Source organism: Helianthus annuus, chromosome 6 (assembly GCF_002127325.2).
Source record: "Helianthus annuus cultivar XRQ/B chromosome 6, HanXRQr2.0-SUNRISE, whole genome shotgun sequence".
Classification (NCBI taxonomy): Eukaryota; Viridiplantae; Streptophyta; class Magnoliopsida; order Asterales; family Asteraceae; genus Helianthus; species Helianthus annuus.
The window spans coordinates 48,328,255-48,338,601 of NC_035438.2; the positions used below are offsets into that span (position 1 = coordinate 48,328,255).

The window sequence follows — 10,347 nt, forward strand, 5'->3', positions numbered from 1 at the left end:
ACTCTGGGCCACGTTTGGAGTTCCAACGAACTCGAACAAGAGGGATTCTCTTGTTTTTGAGGACCTTCACATCCCGGTCCGTGATTTCCACTGGTTCCTCGACGAACTGCAACCGCTCGTCGATAGTGAGTTCTTTGAAAGGAATGATGAGGTTTTCATCAGATAGGCACTTCTTTAAGTTCGATACATGAAAGACATTGTGAACTGCCCCGAGTCCAGCTGGTAAATTCAACTTGTAGGCTACCTTGCCAATCTTTTCTATAATTTCGAATGGTCCGACGTATCGCGGATTCAGTTTGCCCCGTTTGCCAAAACGAACCACACCCTTCCAGGGTGAAACTTTCAATAAAACCCGGTCCCCGACCTCAAATTCCAATGGCTTTCTACGCTTGTCCGCGTAGGCTTTCTGACGGTCGCGTGCTGCCGCCATGCGTTGTCGTATCTGTGCAATCTTTTCTGTGGCGTCCACTACAATCTCTGGACCCGTAATCTGACTATCCCCCACCTCTGCCCAACAGAGAGGTGACCGGCATTTACGCCCGTACAATGCCTCGAATGGAGCGGCTTGAATGCTGGTGTGATAACTGTTATTATACGAGAACTCCACCAAAGGGAGATGCTTTTCCCAGCCGTTGCCGAAATCGATAACGCATGCCCGAAGCATGTCTTCTAGAGTTTGGATCGTTCGCTCAGACTGCCCATCCGTCTGAGGATGATATGCTGTGCTCATGTCTAACCTTGAGCCGAAAGATTTGTGCATTGCTTGCCATAGTTCTGACGTGAATCGTGCATCGCGATCCGAAATGATGGATGTGGGCACCCCGTGCCTCGAAACAACTTCTTTAAGATAGACGTCTGCGAGAGTGGAGAACTTGTCCGTTTCCTTTATAGGTAGGAAATGTGCAGACTTGGTGAGTCGATCCACGATCACCCATATGGTATCATTTCCCCGCTGGGATCTGGGTAGGCCTGTAACGAAATCCATGGAAATTTCTTCCCATTTCCATTGAGGTATCTTAGGCTGCTGAAGTAGGCCAGCTGGTTTCTGATATTCAACCTTGACCCTCGCACAGGTCAAGCATTTTCCAACGTACGTAGCAATGTGGGCCTTCATACTAGGCCACCAATAAGTAGTGCTGATGTCGTGGTACATTTTATCCGACCCTGGATGTACCGAATAGCGGGACTTGTGTGCTTCGTCCATCACAAGTTCGCGTAGACCGCCATAAAGTGGGACCCAAATACACCCCGTTACATAGTAGGCGCCGTCTGCCTTCTGTTCCATCTGTGGTCGTGAGCCGCGTAAGGCTTCAGCCTTGACGTTTTCGGGCTTCAATGCTTCTACCTGAGCATCTCGTATCTGTGCAGGAAGGCTAGACTGAATCGTAAGCTGTAGCGCTCGCGCGCGCCGAGGTAGAGTGTCTTTCCGACTGAGGGCGTCAGCCACAACATTGGCTTTGCCTGGATGATACTTGATAGCGCATTCGTAATCGTTAAGTAACTCGACCCATCGTCGTTGACGCATGTTCAAATCCTTTTGCTTAAGGATATGCTCGAGACTCCTGTGATCGGTGTAAATCGTGCACCTGGTACCGTACAGGTAGTGTCGCCATATCTTAAGTGCGAAAACAACAGCTCCCAGCTCTAAGTCGTGCGTCGTGTAGTTCCGTTCATGAACCTTGAGTTGACGGGAGGCATAAGCGATAACCTTGTCGCGCTGCATTAACACACATCCAAGTCCCCGAATGGATGCATCACAATAAACCACGAAGTCGTCTGTGCCCTGTGGCAAAGAGAGGATAGGTGCACTGCAAAGTCTATCCTTTAAGTGCTGAAAAGCAGTCTCCTGGGGCTCTCCCCAGCGATAGGTAACACCCTTCTGTGTCAGTAACGTAAGCGGCTGAGCAATCTTCGAAAAGTCTCTAATAAACCGTCTGTAGTAACCTGCCAGGCCCAAGAATTGACGTATCTCTGTCGGTGTACGCGGTGCAGGCCAGTTCCTGATCGAATCTACCTTGGATGGATCGACATGGATCCCATCCCTGTTCACAACATGGCCTAAGAAGTGGACTTCGCGAAGCCAGAAGTCGCATTTAGAAAGCTTGGCGTACAGCTGTTCCTTTCGAAGGAGTTCCAAAATAAGACGAAGATGCTGCTCGTGTTCCTCCTGACTCTTGGAGTAAATCAGAATGTCGTCAATGAATACTATGACAAACTTGTCAAGATAGGGTTTGCACACCCGGTTCATAAGATCCATAAATACAGCAGGCGCGTTCGTTAACCCGAACGGCATGACGAGAAACTCGTAGTGTCCATAACGAGTCCTGAAGGCTGTCTTGGAGACGTCCTCATCCCGGACTCTCAGCTGATGGTACCCCGACCTCAAGTCTATCTTCGAATAGTAACACGACCCTTGCAACTGGTCGAATAAGTCATCTATGCGTGGAAGAGGATAACGGTTCTTCACCGTCACCTTGTTGAGTTCACGGTAGTCGATGCACATCCTGAACGTACCGTCTTTCTTTTTCACGAAAAGTACTGGAGCTCCCCAAGGCGAAGAGCTTGGACGAATGAAGCCCTTTTCCAAGAGCTCTTGTAGCTGCTTTGACAGTTCCTCCAATTCTGATGGAGCTAGACGATATGGTGCGCGAGCTATGGGTGCTGCCCCTGGAGCGAGCTCGATCTGAAATTCGACCTGACGATGAGGCGGTAAGCCAGGTAAGTCTTCAGGAAACACCTGAGGAAAGTCACGTACAATTGGAATATCCTCCAATTTCTTTTCCTTTGCTGATGCGTCTGAAACAAGAGCCAAAATGGCTGTGTGACCCTTTCGTAAGCATTTCTGAGCCTTCAAGAAAGAGATGATGCCAACCACAGCACCACTCTTGTCGCCTTGTACTTCGAGAGGTTCTTGACCAGAACGTGGAATACGAATGATCTTCTCACTGCATAAAATTTCCGCCTGGTGTTGGGACAACCAATCCATCCCAATCACGACGTCGAAGCTACCCAAAACTATGGGAATGAGGTCTATAGAGAAGGCTTGACCAGCTAGGATAAGATTACAACCCTGAACTACGTGCGTGGCTTCTAGACTTTTACCGTTAGCTAACTCTACTACATGTTTGGTGGGTAAAAGTGTTGGTGCACGTTTAAGCAGTTGACACATTTTCACAGACATATAGCTTGTATCCGCACCCGAATCAAACAAAACAGTAACGTAAATATTGTCGAGGAGAAACTTACCCATAACAACGTTGGGATCGTTCACTGCGTCTCCTCTTCCCAAAACGAAAGCTCGGCCTCTTGCCTCGTTGCCATTATTGTTGTTGTTCCCGCCGTTGTTGTTGCCGTTGCCCTGGTTGTTGTTGTTGTTGCGGTTCTGGTTCTGGTTCAACTGAGGGCAATCACGTTTGAAGTGACCTTCAGCCCCACACTGGAAACATCCCCGGTTTCCACGCTGTGGCTGCTGCTGCTGCTGCTGCTGGTTCTGTGGAGCTGGTTGCTGAGGCTGCTGATTCTGATTCGCAGGACGAGGGCTCCTACAATCTTTGGCCTCGTGGCCCATCTTAAGGCACCTTTGACAACGACCCTTGTTACACGGACCGTGGTGATGCCTGTTGCAGTTGTGGCACCTAGGTTGACTACCCTGATATCTCCTCTGTCTGTGACTACCAGAGGATTGCTGACTAGGACTCTGGTACTGGTCAGTCTTCTGTTGCTGAGCTTGAGACTGAACGGATGCTGAGCCCCTGCTGGAATCTCCATCCCACTTTCTTTTACTGTCACCAGATGTAGCAGGAGTAACTGAGGTGGTGACGTTAGCAGTAGCATTAACACGCTTGGGCAGTTTATTCTGGTCCACTGCCTGATCGGTGATACGGTGAGCGAGGCGTTGGATTTCCTGGATGTTTTCGAGGTTAGCCGACGTCACGTGGCTCTGAATTTCTGGCGCCAATCCCTTGAGATACAACTCAATGCGCTTGTATGGAGGGTCCACCATAGTAGGACACAGAACGGCCAGCTCATTCGACCATTTAGTATACGCTTCGATTTCTGATCCAACCATTTTCAAGTTATACAGCTCGTCTTCCAGCTTGTGAATATCTTCACGCGTGCAATACTCACGCTTGATGAGTTCCTTAAAATCGTTCCATGGGGTGGCGTTAGCAGCTGCCAACCCTAAGATCTGAACTTGGGCGTTCCACCAAGTTAACGCTATTCCTTCCAAGGTGCCGGTGGCAAACTTGACCTTGCGAGCCTCAGGGCACTCGCACATTTCGAATACTGATTCTAGCTTTTCAAACCAATGGAGGAGTCCCACTGCCCCCTCTGTGCCACTGAAAGAATTTGGACGACAGTCCATGAAGTTCTTGAATGTGCAGACAGGTTGCTGCGCGTGTTGACCTGCTTGAGCTGCTGCTACTGCCGCAGCAACTTGAGCTTGAACGAGAGCCTCTAGCTGGGCTTGTGTCATGTTGATTCGTCTAGACATGATCTTCATTGTAACAAGTAGCATACATAAGAATGGTTCGCGAGTAGGGCGATGACAGAAAAGTGTAAGCACGTAGGGATTCTCATGCTATAGTATCATGTGTATCTAATCGTAATGCGAGCAATGTTCTAAGCAGTTCTAGCAAACAGGCAATAAACATAACCTTATTACCTAGAATGTCGAGTCTTGCACGTGGAGCGAAGCGTCGTTGTGGATCGTTGAGAGCACTGTTCTGGTTATAGTCCGGTTTTAATAAAAACGTTTTCCCATATTAAAACCAAGTTCTCTATAACCAATGGCTCTGATACCAATCTGTCACACCCCCAAAATCCACCCGCAGAGTACCACCGCTTGGGAGCGTGACTGACCAGGATCAAGCCATCAGTCATATCAAACATAGCATTTAATATAAATGTAATTAATGTAAATCATCATGACATGATTGATGTTTCAAAACCAAACATCGTTTAAATAGCGGAAGCATAGTATGTAATCTCAAAATAATTATAAGTTCGAATAATGTTCATGAATCCAAATCCCACAACGCCCTGCTCCTCCCTGTGCAAGCTCCATAATGTACCTAAGGTCCTGCAAGGCATGCAGCAAATAATCAACAAACTAGTTGAGCGAGTTCACAGAAAGTAAGTTAATAACATATAGCATAAGTATAGCTAGTGGGGGCTTCCCATACTAGTGTGTACTAAAGGTGGGGGCTTCCCAAACCTTATGTTCATATTACTGGTGGGGGCTTCCCATGTTTATCCTGGCTAATGAGGGCTTCTCATTAACGGTACTTACTAGACTAACTTCCGACCATGTGTTCTTCTTTACCGAGAACAGGAAAACGTACAGGGTCACGTAGGCTTTACGTGACGTGCCCTTCCCCGAGGACAGTGGTACGCGTGGGGGCTACGTAGGCTTTACGCAGCGTGGCCTTCCGACCTGGAAGCCAGTGAATGGTATTGGGTTACGTAGGCTTTACGTAACGTGTCCTCCCGACCCGGGAGACATATGGCAAATATATTGGGTTACGTAGGCTTTACGTAACGTGTCCTGACTAACCTGAGGACGATGGTCTATAGTCTGGTATATGCGTAAGTACGAGTAACTCCTTTTACAATAACATATCCAACCCACTTCCCAACCCGGGAATCCCATGCCTTGGCTGTGTGTACTCACCTTGGTTTGCTCGGCAGATACACAAAGGAAAGAGGGTTCTTGAACTAATAGTGGTCAACCACGTCCTAATAGGGTTACCACACAAGTCAGGTTCGGTTCAAGTAATTCACGTATATATATATATATCATAGCAACATGTAATGCACGTAAACAGTCAACATGTCGTAAACATCACTTGTGATTTGAATGTCCAATCCCAAACTATACCCGGCCCAGAATTATACAAGTCCAATCATAAATGTCTCGGCCCAAATAATATAAGCAGTCCAATAACAATCGATCATAAGATTGGGCCCGTGGCAGTGAAGGCCCAAACAGTGTTTGAGCATAGCCGGTCTCGAGTCGCAACCGGCGATCTCGAGTTGCAACCGGAGATTTCGAGTCGCAACAGCTGGTTACGAGTCGCAATGGTGATCTCGGTTCGTCATGGTCCGGTTACGAGTCGCAACGGGACTCGCAACCATGGTCTCGGCTTGTGCTGTTTGTGGTCTCGAGTCGAGACGGTGAGGTTTCGACTCGCAACCTGAGTCGGAACCGTGTGTGTAACTGGTTTCCATAATTCCTGTAACAATCACTCCGTGATTCTAGCAAACAACTTAGGCAGTTTCACAATTCAGATCAATTAACAGTTTTTTTTTCCATAATCCAACAAGCATACTATCGATCAAACAGGACTTTTGTCATGAATTTCGTATGAACATTAATAATCCAAAATCAAGAACATTTATCTAAACACATAAACACATCCGATTCTAACATTCACGAAGCCAATCAATGAGCGTCAACTAATCCGATTTAGTTAGCATATTAACCCGTTACAATCTGATTTAATCACGTATACATGTGGCCGATTACAATCATACAATCACCTATATCCGATTCATGAGCAAGCCAATTATATGAACACTAACTATCATTGATCCAATCTAAAATTATCATACACAACCTGTTAACAAGACTCATTCGGCATCAAGCAATCATATTCGAAAACATCAACATACACACAAACAATAGTACATCAAGCACTAACCGGTTACAAGTAGAGGAAAGTGGTGAAGGTGAGGCTGCCCTTGGTTCCGGTCGAGAGAAAGAGAGTGTGTGTGTTCTTGATTGCAAGATTTTGTGAAAAACTAAAACCCTAATGATATGTGGGTATGTATACGTATGAAGGGAAGTGGGCCGAAACCCCACATGGGCTACCTCAAGGTCTCGAGTCCAACCATATGGACCGAGTGGGTTTGTGAAATCAAGTGGGTGTTGTGCGTTTTGGGCCATTCATAACATATATACACACATAATGCACATTCATAACATAGCATTCATTAAATCCAACATATAATTCGGTTCTCGTAAGCACGTAACGTTACATCACAGTAAGTCTAAAGTTCGAGTTGTCACACACGGTCTATATAGAGGTATGTTGGCTACCTGGTCGGGGGTTAAGGGAATGGTTTGGTAAGGGTCTTGCCCTTGTTCAGCGTTTAGAGGTCCTGCAAGGGACCTGGGTCAAATTTAGTAGGATCTCCTTCAATGCCCATAGGTATTGGATGGCGGGGATCCAAACTCTTTGACCCCCTCATAAGTTAACTACTATTAATACTATAATCCAGCTATTTAGGACTGTATCTCTGCTGACTCAGACTACTTAGCCGAGGGTAACGTCACCGCCGAAAGCGGGGCCTACCATAATTCGCATTAATAACTTAATTCATTATCTTCCAATAATCCAACCCTTTAGGATTGTATCCTTGCTGACTCAAACTACTGGGTTGATGGTAACGTCGCCTTCAAAAGAGGGGCCTACTACAATAACTAAGATAATCTCATAAACAAGTGCAAAAGTGCGAAAATAATCAAAGGTTATACTAATACACAAGTCGGATCCAAGTGATTCATCTTGTCTATCTGTTTCTATTTTATTTTAATTTTCAGCATTTAGTTAGTTTTTATTTTCTTAGTTTAAAAATCTTTTATAACTTTTTGATTTGATTAGACGTTGAGGATAAACCGGTACTAAAAGCTCTTGTGTCCTTAGACGACCTCGGTATCTTACCAACACTATACTACGTCCACGATGGGTGCACTTGCCCATATGTGTGTTTAGTGTTAGTAAATATCGTGTTTTATAAATTTAAAACTTGGCTAAAAGTGTAAAAAGGGCTTAAATATACATCAAAAATATATAACACCTCGCACACATCAAGTTTTTGGCGCCGTTGCCGGGGACACAAGGATTTTAAGAAAGTTAGGAATCAACGGCCTAATCATATTTTTATCTTTCTTTTTATTTTTTTAGGATTTTTTTAGTTTTTCAGCTTCTGCAGAGCTTAGCACGGGCCGTGCCTGGTCGGACACGGGCCGTGCCCAGCATCGTTACTGGCAGTTTTTAGTTTTCCAAGTTACAGAAGGCTGACCACGGGGCCGTGTCGGTGCAACACGGGGTCGTGTCCAACTTTCCAGTAACTGGGATCTGGAAAACAATCACTGTGACTCCGACCACGGGCCGTGTTCGCTGAGCACGGGGCCGTGGTGAACTTTCTGACCAGCATTCTTTTCTGTCTTTATTGCAGGACTTGGAACCAGACGCCATCTTACATAGTATATGAGCTCCAGTTCGAATAAGGACATAAAAGAACCTCTAGAAGAACCCGAACGCTTTCTCAGAAAAAGACTAAAAGCTAAAAACCAAGAGAAAGTTTCGGGGAATCCACCTCAAATGGCGGACCAACGTACCCTCATGGTTTATCTACGACCTACCGTAGGTAACCTAGGCGCCGCTATCAATGCACCGAATGTTGAAGCCAATAACTTCGAACTTCGGCCGCATTTGATACAAATGCTCCAAAACTCCGCAACCTTCCATGGGCTTGCGGATGAGGAACCCCATTTACATATTACTAATTTCTTAGAAATATGCGATACCTTTCGGATCAATGGAGCATCAAATGACGCCATCCGCCTTCGAATGTTTCCTTTTTCACTAAAAGACCGAGCAAAAGCTTGGCTCAACGCCCTCCCAGCTGGATCGGTAAAACCTGGGATGAACTAGCCCAAAAATTTCTATATAAGTATTTCCCTCCCGCTAAAACGGCTAAATTAATGACTGAAATTAATACATATTCACAAGAGGACGGGGAATCCTTATATGAAACTTGGGAAAGGTTCAAGGAACTATTACGCAAGTGTCCACATCATGGCCTTGCGATATGGCAACAGGTATCCACTTTCTATAATGGACTGTTGCCACACACAAGGCAGACACTTGACTCTAGCTCCGGGGGACTTTTAGGTAATCGCCGCCCGCATGAAATATATAACCAAATTGAGGAAATTGCTCAAACCAATTTTCAGTGGCACACCCCCCGAGGCAATAAATCTATTGCCCCGGGCGCCCATAAGGTTGATGAAAGCACTTCTTTACAAGCCCAAATCGAGGCCCTTTTTCAAAAATAAAAAAATTAGAAATGACAAAAACAGTCTCGGTTATGGCTTGTGAAGGGTGTGGTGGGCCACATGAAAATTGGAGTTGTATGAAAGAAACGGACGATCAACAAGAGTCGGTAAGCTACATTGATAATAGACCTAGGCCGTCGGGTCCTCCAACGGGCACTTACAACCAAGGATGGCGAAGCCACCCAAACCTTGGTTGGAGGGAGCCTGGCAATAGTAGTAACCAACAAACCCAACGAACAAACTTTCAACAACCAAGAAATGAGTCACAAAATTTCACTCAACAACAAGGTGGACGAGAAAGGCTTGAAGATACTGTATCTCGCCTCATCTCCGACACTGAAAAGAAAACTCGGAAAGGTTTCTACAATTAGAGTTAAATTTTAGAAATCAACAAGCTAGTATTCAAAACATAGAAAAACAATTAAATCAACTAGCTCAAAATTTTTCCGAGAGACCACAAGGTGCATTACCAAGCAATACCGAAACAAACCCAAAAGCGCAAGTTCATCTCATCACATTACGAAACCGCACCGTGGGGCCTGCGGAAGCGCCACCACCAACAGAAGAAACTGTACCCCCGCCTCTGCAGGAGAAGATCTCCACTCCATCATCAGAGCCTACCACGGCTCCTCGAGTTCCATACCCTGGTAGGTTAATTCGTCAAAAGACCAATGAGCAATTCGCAATATTCGAAAGTCTATTAAAACAATTGCATGTCAATATTCCTTTTATTGATGTCCTAACTCAAATGCCCAAATACTCTAAGTTCATGAGGGACTTCCTCACTCATAAAAAGAAAATTGAAACTTTGCAATTAGTTAACTTAGGCGAAGAATGCTCTGCTCTCGTACTCAACAAACTTCCCCAAAAGAAAATCGATCCCGGAAGCTTCACGATTCCCTGCTCAATCGGGGATTCCCCCGTTCGTAATGCACTAGCCGATCTTGGGGCTAGCATCAACCTCATGCCCTCATCAATGTTTAAAAGACTCGGCCTAGGAACAACGAGTCCTACAAAAATGAGCATACAACTTGCTGATCGATCCGTCAAATTCCCGCAAGGTGTAATCGAAAATGTCCTGGTAAAGGTAAGCAAATTCGTCTATCCGGCCGACTTTGTCATACTCAATATGGAGGAAGACACCAAGGTCCCCCTCATACTAGGGAGACCATTTCTTGCCACCGCACAAGCAGTGGTAGATATGAATGACGGAACACTCA

The 10,347-nt window shown here is 45.8% G+C and overlaps 1 non-coding gene across 1 annotated transcript; it reads right to left on the minus strand.

Moving 5' to 3' along the window:
* Positions 1-8,767: 8,767 nt before the first annotated feature.
* Positions 8,768-8,874, minus strand: LOC118480131. Its single transcript, XR_004861767.1, has one exon. It is a non-coding gene; the product is annotated as a small nucleolar RNA R71 (small nucleolar RNA).
* Positions 8,875-10,347: the final 1,473 nt, after the last annotated feature.